The following is a 13,877-nucleotide window of genomic DNA, read 5'->3' on the forward strand; positions in this document are numbered from 1 at the left end:
ATAAGGAAAGAGTAAATCATGATTTCCACAAATAATTCAACTCCCTTATGGTTTTTCATGCATGTGTGAACTAATATACAAAATAGAGAATAAATCTAAAATTTATGAATTTGCTCTTGGTTAAACTTTAAATATCTCAAATCTAATTAATTGTTTAGTTTTCCTGAGTTCTAATGAAAACACTTCATACATGTGTTGGATCCTTGTAGCACAAGGTCAAGATTCATCAAATGTGATTGCATGTATTATCAAGGCAAAATGCCTTAAACTAGTAATTAGCCTTGAGGAGAGAAATAAACACAAAAGTCCAATTAGTGAATCTGTTAACTGTTCCTCCGAGTGACACAACCAATAGCCATTCCATACGCAGTCAGTTACTTTGATCATGGGAATTACATGTGATCCTCTGAAATGCACAATGGCAAAAGTAAAAACACAAAGCAAAAGTAATGAATACAATGTAGCAGAATACCAATTATACTGGGAGCCAGGAAACCTGGCTTTTAATTCAGGCTGCCACTTGTAAACTGTGTGACTTGGGATAAAGTACCTTAACCTTCCTAGGCCTCAGTTTCCTCAGTTATTAACTATGGAAGCTGGACAACATGATTTCTAAAGTCCCTTTAAGGGCTGACATTTTTCAAGCCTGTGTTGAGGAATTCCTCCCTTTCCATTCTTATTTTGGAAGCCGCTTGCTTCCTATCACCATGCCTGTCAAATAGCATCGCTGCCAGCAACTTACAAGGTAGGTCTGTCAGTGCAAGAGAGAGGCTTCTGCCTGATCTAGTTTTGTTTACAGTGGCAGCATTTCAGCACATCCTCTGTGCTTTCAACAGGAAGCAGCCAGGCAGCAAAATTGCTCTAGCATAAAACAAATCCAGCTGCAGGGCATCTTCAAAATGCTCCCTATGTGTTTTTCAATTTAGCCTACTATTAAAATTTTAAAGCACAGTTTAGAGCTACCGTGTGCAGTCTTCTGTTACAAAATGAATCCAGGTTTCTCGTTACTGGATTTGGGGTGGTGGGGGAGGGTGGGAGGCAAGGGGATGTCCAGAGAGAAGAGATATTTTAGAATGTGGAGCATGACTTGCCTTCTATCCCTCATGTCCCAGTACTCATCTCCTGTGCCTCCCTCAAGGGCTTCAGATCCCTTCTTTTCACAATCAGCCAGTTCAGAGCTGCAGATGAACTGCAGGCCGAGAGAGGGGTTGGAGCAGGGCCAGCCTAACCTGCAGATGCCGTGGGTGGTTTGGGTGAGAGGTATCATCTGAGACGCTGTGGGTCTGAGTTGGCAGGAGGAGTGGAAGCAGTGAACAGAGAGGACATCCCAAGCAGGAGGAGCAAAGCAACAAGGCGCAGAGGAAGAAGGAGCATGGTGTGTCTGAACAATGCAACTAGTTCTAGTGGCTTTGTGTTTAAAGAAGAAAAAAAAAAAGCATGGGATGAGTTGGGAAGATAGGCAGTGACCAGTCCTGTAAACCTTCTAGGACTGTGTTGTGCTGCTCAGACACCTCCTCCAGCACTGAAGGACTCAGTCTACAGCTGCTACTCACCCAAGGTCACACCGCTACCCCAGGGGCCACCACACCCAATACCGTGTGGGTGTTAGGTGGTAGGGCACATAAAGGGCTCCCAAGAGCACTTCCTAATGCAGTTCCCGCATGCTAACCTGCAAGTCAGATTTTGCTTCTCGGGGAGTTCAGTCCTTATCATCATGCTAGAGAGATTGATGGTACCTTTGTTGGCAGTGGTGAGACTGAAAAGTGGTAAACGGGGTTAACCCTGATCAGATTTGCAATTTTTGAAGAGTACTCTGTGGCAGTATATGGAGGGTATGTTTAAGTGGCAAACACAGAGATATAGTGTCTTGTGGTAAAGGACTTCGATGCAATGTAGCCTCCAAATACAAAACCAGGAGAGCTCTCCCATCCAACAGAAAATGCTCAAACCACACAACTCATTAAGTCAAGCCAAAACACACGGTGAGAAACAAGGGGAAAGAAAGGGAGTATGCGAAGAGTCAGGAGAGGCGGCAAGCAGGCGGGCCCATGCTAGCTGGGTCGTATTTGTGAGTCCTCCCCCACAACCTTCCCTCCCCCCACCCCCTACATCAGCCTTTCCCACTGCTGGTGTGGTTGTGAGGACCAGCCTTGAGATTGGAGCAAGGGCCCCATGGAGGGAAGGTGCCTGAGACCAAAGACATACTTGTTCTGTTGAAGAGGAACAGGGCAAGAACACAGGCCACAGCTGCAGCTTTCCAAACAGCCTGCTGAGTAGCTACAAGCTTTATCTGCACTTCTTAGGCAGAGGGCCAGTAAGGAATCATAATCATACTGGATATCACCATTGGGTGGCTGATTAGGAGTGACATATCACTCTCACCCCAGTGAAAGCATAGTAATCCCCATCTATCTGTAAGCATCTCTCTTGTTTGTTATATCATGTTTTCTATTTATTCTAATGTATCCTCTGCATGTCCCATAGGTTAATAACTTACTATCTATTTTTAACACACCTTATGAATTTTACCTGTTTCACATGCTACTTGTTTAATCACTCTCTAGTTTTTTTTTTTTTTAATTGAAGTATAGTTGATTTACAGTGATGTGTTAGTTTCAGGTGTATAGCACAGCAATTCATATATATATATGTGTGTATGCTTTTTCACATTTTTTCACTTATAGCTTATTACAAAATATTGAGTATAGTTTCCTGTGCTATACAAGGTCCTTGTTGGTTATCTATTTTATATATAGTACTTTGTTAATCCCAACCTCCTAATTTATCCTTCCCCCTGCCCCTTTCCCCTTTGGTAACCGTAAGTTTGTTTTCTCTTTTCTTTTTTTAATTAATTAATTAATTTACTGGCTGCATTTGGGTCTTTGTTGCGGTGCGCAGGCTTTCTCTAGTTGCAGTGAGCGGGAGCTACTCTTCCTTGTGGTGCACGGGCTTCTCATTGTGGTGGCTCCTCTTGTTGTGGAGCACAGGCTCCAGGTGCACGGGCTTCAGTAGTTGTGACTTGCTGGCTCAGTATTTGTGGTGCACAGGCTTAGTTGCTATGCAGCATGTGGGATCTTCCCAGACCAGGGATCAAACCCGTGTCTTCCCCTACACTGGCAGGCAGATTCTTAACCACTGCACCACCAGGGAAGTCCCCATAAGTTTGTTTTCTATGTCTGTGGATCTATTTCTGTTTTTTAAATAAGTTTATTTCTATCATTTTTTTGATTCCACATATTAGCAATATCATACGATATTTTTCTTTGTCTGGCTTATTTCACTTAGTATGATAACCTCTAGGTCCATTCATGTTGCTGCAAGTGGCCATATTTCATTCTTTTTTATAGCTGAGTAATATTCCATTGTATGTATTTACCAAACCTTCTTTATCCACTCATAATCATTATCTATTCTTAAACATCCTATGAGTTTTGCCTATTTTTCAAAAGCTTTTCGTTTATTTACTATCCTTCAATACTCCATCCTTCTTAAGACTTACATGCATCCAGTTTGTCTTTTTTTTTAGCAAAATTGAATAGTTTTTGCTATTACAACAAATGCTCATTACAAATAAAGACTATTTGGAGGGTTTTTGCTGAAATGGAGGCTATAGATAATGTGGTTTTGACTTAGAGAAGTGGCTATAGAGATTCAAGAGCAATTTCATAAGATGAAGTGAGCAGAAATGATGACTGATTGGATGTCGTAGGTAAATATGATAAATGGATGCTGTTGGCTGGTTGACCTAACATGCATTCCATCCCCCTTCTCCTCCTAGTGTAGAGGCTAGAAAACCTGCATACTCATTAGCAGCCTCTCTTGTTCCTGTGGATGACCATAGGCCACAGTTCTAGCCAATGAGATATCAATATGAAAGTCTGCTAAGGAAGTCTATGAAAGTCATTGCTTCTCTTAATTATAAAAAGGATAGAAATAGCTGGAGCTGTCCCTCCCATCATCTTTCTGTCTTAAAAAAACTGATGTTTGGAGCTGTGACAACTATTGTGTTATCTGCCATGATGTGAGAAGCCCCTATGCTAAGAATGGCAGAGTGGAAATAGAGGAAGAGCCTGGAACTTAACATCTTTGAGCTGCTTCTTCAGTCCTGACCTGTAAAGCTTCAGACCTATTATTATGGGAGAAAAATGAACCCTATTGTTAAGCCACCATGAAATGGATTTTCTGCTACAGACACAATCCTAAATTCTCAGTGAAAAGGTGAGAGGAGGCAGGATAACTTAATCAAGTGGCTAGACCTTGACTCAAATACACTGCAAAATGGAGCCTTTGTTTTAGGTGACCATGAACCCCTCTAAAAATTGGAAGACCTCTTACTGATATAAGGGAACAACCAGAAGTATTTTCCATAGGATCCAAGCTACTGGTGCTCAACAAAGCAAAGTCAAGTTTCCTGTCCTCCTTGGTTCTCTAACATCCCACAATTGCAAATGATCTCAGACTGATGAAACTAGAAGCTTGGAGGTGGTGAGTCCCAAGATCAACATTTTAAAAGGCATCTTGGATGATTCTAATGAGCAGCCAGGGATGAGAATCTCTGCTTTATTTATTTATGTATTTATTTATTTAGGCTGTGCTGGGTCTTCGTTGTGACACACAGGATCTCTGTTGCAACATGTGGGATCTTTAGCTGCGGCATGCAGGCTTCTTAGTTTTGGCATGTGGACTCTTAGTTGCAGCATGCATGCAGGATCTAGTTCTCCAACCAAGGGTCAAAATCAGACCCCCTGCACTGGGAGCATGGAGTCTTAGCCACTGGACTACCAGGGAAGTCCTAGAATCTCTACTTTTAATGAATACATCTATTTGGGGAATAGAATATAGCCACCGCTTCCTGCTTCTAAACTCTGTGTACTGTTGAGCTTACTTATCTGGGTCTCTGAGCAGAAGTGGGAATTACCAGAACATTAGGAGTTTTCAAATACCTCTTTCCTCCTGTAGATTCATTATAGTACTGTGAATCTCAAATGCAAACTACAGGTCCATGCTTTCTAGAGCATCAAGATAAACTCTGTAGAGTGACACATTGCCATTCTACTGCATTTTTCTGTCTACTGCTGCAAGTGTCACCAAAAATCTTATCCACACTCATCCACACAGCAAAAAGAAATCATCCAACTGGTCTCCTTCTGTCTGCAAATTTTTCTATGGTTTAGAATCCCTTCTCAGAGTGAGGCTTATTTTTTTCTTTTTTTTCCAGAGTGGAAAATGTTTCCAGTCATGTTTTTATCAAAGGCCTCTTCTCGTGTCTCAGTTCAGCCTTATCATTATAGTGGTATATATTCCTGACCATAAAATTCAGGTATGCAAAATGTGAAAACCTGTTTTTCCATAACTGACTCTAATTTCTGTCTTGAGGCACCATTCTACTTGATGGCAGAACAGGAAACAAATCTATTCCAGGTAAACTCAATCCATTTAGGGTTTTTCTCCTTCCCTCCTGCCTTTGCTCTGGGGAGCTGGGGGGAGACTGATAGAACATCTGGACACAGAGGGGGCTCATCTGGTCCTTGGTTATCATCTGTCCACACTGGCATCCTCTGCCGTGTCCTTGTTCCTCAGAGTCGCCAATTGTCAGCATCTCTCCTTGCTGGCATCCATGGAGGCAACTGAGTTCCCATCTGGCCTTTGATGTAAGGATGGTGCTGACATCTGTTCTTGGGCCCCCTCTTCCCAATATGAAGCATCTGCTAGTCTGCCAGTCCTCCTTGAGGTACTCCTGTACCTGTCTCGGACAAGCGTGGATGCACTCCAGGCCACTCTGGGCTTCGGGAAACTCAGGGCTAGCCTGTATGCTGACATTCCTTCTTCCTGACTTGCACATTAGGACAAAGGGCAAAACAATCTCAGACCATCATTTTCCTGGGACCTCCCTGGGAAGACAAGTCAGACTCTCAGTCCCTGAGTCTCCTGCCATTCCCATTAGCCCAGAGAGGGGCCAGCACAGGGCTGACCCTTAGAGACACACAGCAGTGTTACCCCTCTTCTCCCTCATTCCCAGCCCTTGGGATCTTCATCTGTCAGAGTAAGAGAAATGCTGGCTCAAAGAGTGAGGACAGACTAGGGGCAAAAATCACTCATCTTTACACATATATTAATTAATTTTAATTAAATTTATTAAAGTTTACTTAACAAGTTTTAATTAAATTTATTAAACTATTTACATTAAGATTACATTACATTAATACTTTAAAAATATTATTCTTCCACACCTCATTGTACACCTGGGAAGTCTGTCTCCAGTTCACTCATCATCAAGAAAAATCGATGCATTAAAATCTAGACACAACAAAACAGGATTATTTTCTAATAATGGGAATATCGATGCTCACTTTTTCTCTTCTATCCCCTTTTCTACATATTTGAAATTTCTACCGTGAACTTCTTTGCTTTATGTTTCTATATTAAACCCATCTGGAAAATGTCCAACTAAACGTCTGCTGAAGAGAAAAGACACAAAGGAAAAGATTGATAAATCTGATCATGTAACAATGTAAAATTTAAATAAGGCAAAAAAAAACCCATAAACAAAATAAAAATACAAATGACAGATTAAAGAAAAAAAATTTCTCACACATGACGGAAAAAGGATTCATGAAAAAAATGAATGCATTAGGCAAACTGTATAAAACTGTATAACCTATATAATAGGGTATCAGGAAATAAAAGCAAATGGCCAAAAACATAAAAAGAACCTCGCTCAATTACAGAAATGCAAATCAAAACAAAACTGATATCATTATTACATGGATTTGCAAAGCGAAAAAAATGTATAAAACTCAGTAAATGGTTAGGGCATACAGATATTACATTTCTTGAGCATATAAATGAGTAACTTTCTGAGGAGAAATTTGGCAAATTGATCAAAATTTTAAATGTATTTCTAGGAATCCCTTGCAAAAGTATGTACACCAACTAAATAAGGACATGAACAAGGATATGAACAAGCATAATCATTGCAGGGGTGTCTGTAACAGCCAAATAAAAAAGGATAAAAAAGTGGAAATGGGGCTTCCCAGGTGGCACAGTGGTTAAAAATCCGCCTGCCAATGCAGGGGACACAAGTTCGATCCCTGGGCTGGGAAGATCCCACACGCTGCAGAGCAAACTAAGCCCGGGTGCCACAACTACTAAGCCTGCGCTCTAGAGCCCACAAGCCACAACTACTGAGTCCACGTACCACATCTACTGAAGCCTGTGCGCCTAGAGCCTGTGCTCTGCAACAAGAGAAGTCACTGCAATGAGAAGCCCGTGCACTGCAACAAAGAGTAGCCCCCGTTCTCCACAACTAGAGAAAGCCCGCGCGTAGCAACGAAGACCCAACGCAGCAATTTTTAAAAATGGAAACAACTTAAAAGGCCATCCAGAGGAGATTGGTTAAATTCTCACACGTTGATATAATCAAATACCATACAACTGTCTGAAACAAACATGAAGTGATGTGTCATATTCTAATATGGAAAATCCTCTAAGATACATTATCAACTAAGAAACCAATGTACAGGACAGGGTGAATAGTATAATGATCCTTTTCTTGTAAATAAACTATATTATGTAATTATTGGTGTTTATGTATTCACAGAAAATATTTTGGGAGAGTAAACAGAACTGTTAATTTTTCTATAGTTTGAATATTCTAACCAAGTTCATGTTTAAAATTTATGATTTAATGTCAACCATAATTACCTACCTCTGGAATTACAGATAATTCTATTTTCATATAGGATTTCAGTTTTAAAAAGTGAGCATTCAGTTAATAAAAAAGCAATAATAAATAGAATTTCATGAAGTCTATCCATCCTGGTCATTGGTTCTTAATGAATGTGATAAAAGTTATAGCCCTGAGCTGCCCAATGCAGAGGCCACATGTGGCTACTGAGCACTTGAAATGTCTCCTCCCGAAGGTGATGGGCTGCCTGTATGCAACACACATCAGATTCTGAAGACTTACTACAAACCAAAGAATGTAATTGATCTCTAAGTAGTATTTTATATTTATTACATGTTGAAATAATATTGGGGTATATTGGATAAATAAAAATAATTTCGCCTATTTTTTAAAATTTATTTTATTGAAGGATAGTTGATTTAATGTGTTAATTTCTGCTGTACAGCAAAGTGATTCAGTTATACATACATACATATATATATATTCTTTTTCATATTCTTTTCCATTATGGTTTATCATAGGATATTGAGTATATTTTCCTGTGCTATACAGTAGTACCTGGTTGTTTATCCATTCTATATGTAATAGTTTGCATCTGCTACCCCCAAACTCCCAATCCACCCCCTCCTACAGCCCCTCCCCTTTGACGACTATAAGTTTGTTCTCTATGTCTGTGAGTCTGTTTCTGTTTCGTAGATAAGTTCATTTGTGTCATATTTTAGATTCCCACCTATTTGGTTTTTACTTTTAAAATGTGGTTCCTGAAAAATTACAAATTTTTAAAAATTTGAAAATTATGAATGTCATTAGCATTATATTCATAATATTTCTATTGGACAGCACTACCATCAAGTCTCTCTCCATATGCTCAAGGTGTTATTTACAGTTTCAGGGTATTCACATTACCGAGTCTATCCATGTACCCCAAGTTAGGCACCCACTCCAGCTACAGATTGAGGAACAACCTGCAGAGCTGCATGTTTGGACTGGTCCACATTGGGCCATGATAAAAATGTGTTGCCTGAGCTGCAATTTAGGGTGATGCTGTCAGTCTTGATTCAGGATCACTCTTCTCAACATTCCTTTGGAATTTGTTTTAGCTGATGAGTGGATATTTTGGTGATTTTTATCACAGAATCTTTATAGAGGACCTTTAAAAGGAAGGTAGTATCAACTAGAGTTATGCTTCTATTGACTAATTATTTTGTTACTCTAGTAGCCAATATTTATTGAGCCTTTCTATACGCCATGCACAGTTTCCAGTTCTTTGCATCTCTTACCTTCCTTAATCCTCAAGACAACTTGCTGAGGCAGGTGCCATGATATTCCCCGTTGAGCGTTGAGACACTGAGAGTTATTGCTCACAGTGACTGAGCCCATAAAAGGCGACTCCAACACAAAAGCCCAGGTTCTAAATCTCTACTCTATCTTTTATGGACAAACCCCGTGAACTGCAGACCCAACCAGGTTTTCCTTTTGGTGATGGCTGCTAGGAAGCTTAGAGCGTAAGAAGTATGTAGGAGTGGCAGTCTTACACTGTCCTCATTCCTGGCTGTAATGTATATCTTTACACTCTCATTCTTTTTTATTGAGTATATTCCATTACGTGGAAGTATTATAATTCATATCACTAGTCCCCATGTGTAGATTAAAGTTGTGTCCAGCCTTTTGCTACTCTGAATAACTGGAAGTTGTTGGGTCACACTGTAGGTGATGTCAATTTTGATTGCAGTGCCGAATGCCCTCCACAGTGTTGCACCAACTTACACTCCCTCCAGGAATACCTGAGGACGCATATTTCCCCACACTGTTGCCATTACAGTATGTATCAAACTTATTAATCATTGGCAATCTGATAAGCAAAAAAATTGTTCTTAGTATAATTTTATTTATGTTGATTTTATTGTAAGTGATATTAAGTATATTTTCCAGTTTTAAGATCCATTTGTATTACATTTTTTGTAATCAATCTGTTACATGCTTTGTCCATTTTACCACTGGGTTTTTGGATTTATTGATTTGTAGGAGATCTTTATGTATTAGGAAAATTGCTCTTCAGAAAAAGCATAAAAGGAGTGAGGGAAGCAGGGGGAAAGAATGAAACAAAGGAGGGCTTATGCTGCTCGTACATCTCCCTGCAGAGTTGTCTATTCCCTTTTAAGACAGGCTGTCCCAGTGTTGCAGGAAAGGGGGAGCTCTTCCAGGGCCTGAGAGTGGGCTCTTGTCTAACACTGGGAAATGAGTTGTCTAAGGAGACACACATGCTGACAAAGCAAAAGACTTTATTGGAAAGGGGTGCCAGGGCAGAGGGCAGCGGGGTAAGGGAACCCAGCTCTGCCACATGGCTCGCGGTCTCAAGTTTTATGGTGATGGGGTTAGTTTCCGGGTTGTCTCTGGCCAGTCCTCTTGCTTGGCCCATATTTGGTCTGACTCAAGGTTCTTCCTGGTGGCGCAGGCATCTCTCAGCCAAGCCCTCCAGCATGAGGACTTCTGGGAGGTTGGCAGGACATATCATCTCCTCCCTCCTCCTTTTGGCCCCTCCCGAATTCTTCCTGGTTAGTTTTACAAGACATACTATGGTCTGGCATCTCCTCCCTCCTCTTGGCCCCCCTGACTTCTCCTGGTTAGTTTTCAGAGGCAGCACCGCGTTCTTTATCAGAACCTCCTTTTTATGAGACAGCTCAGGCAAGTGTTTATCACCATGTCTGGCCAAGGTGGGCAGTTTCGGTCAATGGTTCCCTAACACTGGTATCAATGAGTGGTTGATTGTGAGGATAACTTGCAGGGCAAGGAGGGTCACTTCAGCTGAAGGCATTTCTCCCGAGAAGGGTGTAGCTGTGAGCCGTCAGCAGCCAACACTCACAGCAGCTGGAAAAGGTGCTCTGACCTGATCATGGGGATTGAGTGGTCCAACAAAACAATGCCTGCCACAGGAGGTGAAAACAGGTGTTTCATTTTGGACATAGTATATTTGACATATTCGAGATATTGAGGGTCAGATAAGCAGTTGGAAAGTCTATAACTCAGAAAAGAAGTCTGTACTGAATGTATAAATTTAGTATGGTCAGCATATTAAATTATGTGGATATCTCTGTACTAATATAGAAACAACTCTATCATATACAGTAAAGGGAAAAAAGCAAGAGGCAGAATAGTGTTTGATACTGCCTTTTGTGTAAGAAACGGGAGAAATAAGAATACACACACACGTATATATACTCACACATAAGCATAGATTTGCACATACAAAAGGAAACACTGGAAGAACACACAGGGAATAATACAAAAGGGTTTACCTGGAGGGGAAAGGGGTAAGGGTGGATGGGAACAGAAGCAGACATGACACTTCTTAAAGTATTTTTATATAATTTCCATTGTTAAGTTATTGCCTAAAGTAAATACAATTTTTAAAAATTTTTAAAGGAAAGAAAGCCATGTGGATAGTTGAGATCTTCTATGAAGAAAGGAAAAGAGGAGAGGACCCAGACCCAAAGCCTAAAGAAAATCAACATTTAGAATTTGGATTGTGGAGGAAGGACCAACAAAATGTGAGAAGCAGGTAAGAGGTTAAAGGAGAAAACCAGGAATAAGTGGTGTTAGGATTCCATCCACGGAGGTGGTGGTATGTGAGCCATTGTTAAACCACTGAGAGCTTAATAATGGCCGCAATGGGAGTATTTATTTACACTGTGGAAAAAGGAAAATGCTACCAATCAGGGCTTTTCCCCCTCCTTGGACCGGGTTTACCAGCACAACACTGCATGGAAGTCAGGAAACTTCTGGGAGTGGCAGAGAGTATTCAGCAATGAAATGCTACCCAGAGACCAAATGAAACAAGCATAGAAAAATATCTATCATTTGTAGGGCCATCAACACGGAGGTCATTGATGACTCAACAAGAGCAGTTTCAGTGGAGAGTTGGGCGTGCAAGCCTGCCCTGGAGGAAAGAGTGAGTGAGAGGTAAAGAAGTAGAGGCACTAAGCACAGGCAGCTCTTGCTGGAAGGGGAGGAATGAAATCAATAAGTTGGTGATTTGGAATCAAAGAAGGGAAATGTATGTGTTTTAAGATGAGTAATCTTGGAACTTCCCTGGTGGTCCAGTGTTTAAGACTCTGTGCTTCCAATGCAGGCGGCACGGGTTCCATCCCTGGTCAGGGAACTAAAATCCCACATGCCACATGGCAACGCAAAAAAAAAAAAAAAAAAAAAAAAAGTTATTTTGAAACAAACACATACACTGTTCCGATTACCCTGGGAAAGAGAGAATGTTGAAGAGAAAGGGAAAAAACTAGTGCTTTGCCCTTGAGACAGTATCCCCAGCACACACAGAGGGACTCTCGTTTGCTAGGAAGGACATTTCTTCCATTAGAGGAAGACGTTTCCAAGCATCATCTGTGATGAGGAGGTGCCCAGATACACATGCCCTGCCAACTCCCTGCCTGTGAAAGTTCATTACCAACACCTTGACATTATTAAGACAGAGTGTGTAACCAATTAGTAAAAAAATTTCTGCGTGTCCTCAATATCTCAAAAGAAGCTCGACTACATACGTAAAAACTCAGAATTCCACCCGTGGAAAGAAGGGAACCTGCTAGAGAGTGTAAATAACCTAGGCAAATGAGTTCTGAAAAAAGTATAGAGGTAATTATGTGTCAAGATTTCACTGTCTGCCACTTCTAGATTACACCTGAGTTCAAAAAAAGTGCTAATGTTTGATTAATGCTTTCTTGCTTTTAGTAGCTCAGCTAAAAGCACAGCTTCTAGTGAACAGGTGGTACATTAATTGAAGCATAAAAGAAAAAGACTAAAAATGCTTGGGCTGAGAAGGATAAAGGCCTGTAGAAGATGGAAGTGATGATTACCTTAATTGTTTCAAAAAGGCAAGGATGGATCTTTCATTCAGAGGGAGGTGCTCCAGCTACCGTAGCAGTTTTCCACCATCTTCCAACAATTTTGCAGCTGTAGAGACAAATGTCTTTGATGAATCACACTTGAATGGGGTTCTTGCTATGCTAACTGGTTGTTCGTAGAGTTATGTAGTGAAACTATCAAGGTCGTTGGTTAAAACGCCTACTACCCTACCTAGGGTGAACGATATCAATTATTTTATTATTATTACTATTTAGTCACTCATTTCTGAAAATTCTGTTGTTCAGTTATTACCTAAATGTGTGAGCATGACATGTGACATGTTCTTTTCCAACCTGCTATCAGAAGTGAATTTTCCAGTGGTTAATAGCTGTAACTGTTACATGAACAATGAGTTCCTATTTGCAACTCTGCTGGATTTTAAGATATTTCCATTCAAATTCAAGTGAAGAGGGCTGTCTGTGTACATTGTATCCAGATCTATGTCTATTGTAACTGTTTCTGTCCAATTGGCAGCTTTTTATATTTCAAGTGGTGTTTAAGTGCATCTGAAGAGCTTTGAACTAGTGTTTGGTACACAGCCACCTTGTTCTCAAGAGCAGTATATCATTAGGGAAGATTTCTCTCACCCTATTTAAAAAGATGTTGTAGGACAGGCTCCTTGGGAGCAACACCTGAGATTGGGATTCTTGTATAAGCAATTTGTTGATGGAGTGAGAGAGTAATCCCCAGAAAAACCTGTAAGGGAGTGAGGGAAACAGAATTGGGGAAGGAAAATTGTTAGGAAAAGATGTTTCAGGAGAAGTCTAGCCTCAGCCTTATTTCACGGGGAACTCTGGAGCATGTATCGTACCACAGTATGTTCTGCCCAAGGCAAGGGGTTGGGCTTTTATACCCATCCTCCCATGGAGGGCGGTCATAACCTCCCTGGCCTCTGTGGATAAGGGCACTCCCATCAGCTACGGGCAGGTGCCCAAAGAAGGGCAGCTGTGAACTTCTTTGAGCAGCCAACACCCATAGCAAATGGAGTAGGGTGGGAGCTCCAGCCTAGAAAAAGAGCATCTGGATGGGATACCAATAGTATCTGTCTCAGAGGACAAATGGCAGTGGTGATTCCAATCCCAGACCATCATCCAGGAGCAGATCCAGCAGGGAATGCAAGTTCCCCTAAGCCATGCCATTTGGATTGCTGTCAGCAGTTCTTGAATGCTCAGTCATGGGACTTCTCGGTAATGAAAATAGAACTGCCAAGTAATACCAATTGATCCAAGAGCTAGAATTACAGAAATGTTCCCCTGTTTAATGGTTGTTAAATATTTTT

General features: G+C 40.9%; 1 protein-coding gene across 4 annotated transcripts in view; it reads left to right on the top strand.

Moving 5' to 3' along the window:
• The window catches only part of APC (APC regulator of WNT signaling pathway), a 298,287-nt gene that overhangs the window by 84,446 nt on the left and 199,964 nt on the right, over nucleotides 1-13,877 (top strand). For 2 of the 4 annotated variants that reach the window (XM_057737305.1, XM_057737275.1), the window contains one exon: nucleotides 11,111-11,246. The gene's annotated coding sequence lies outside the window, so the exon portion shown is untranslated. Of the gene's footprint in view, nucleotides 1-9,397; nucleotides 9,509-11,110; nucleotides 11,247-13,877 lie in introns of all 4 variants that reach the window. The other 2 variants (XM_057737283.1, XM_057737288.1) reach the window with 2 other exon arrangements.

Source organism: Hippopotamus amphibius, chromosome 1 (genome assembly GCF_030028045.1).
Source record: "Hippopotamus amphibius kiboko isolate mHipAmp2 chromosome 1, mHipAmp2.hap2, whole genome shotgun sequence".
NCBI classification, from domain to species: Eukaryota; Metazoa; Chordata; class Mammalia; order Artiodactyla; family Hippopotamidae; genus Hippopotamus; species Hippopotamus amphibius.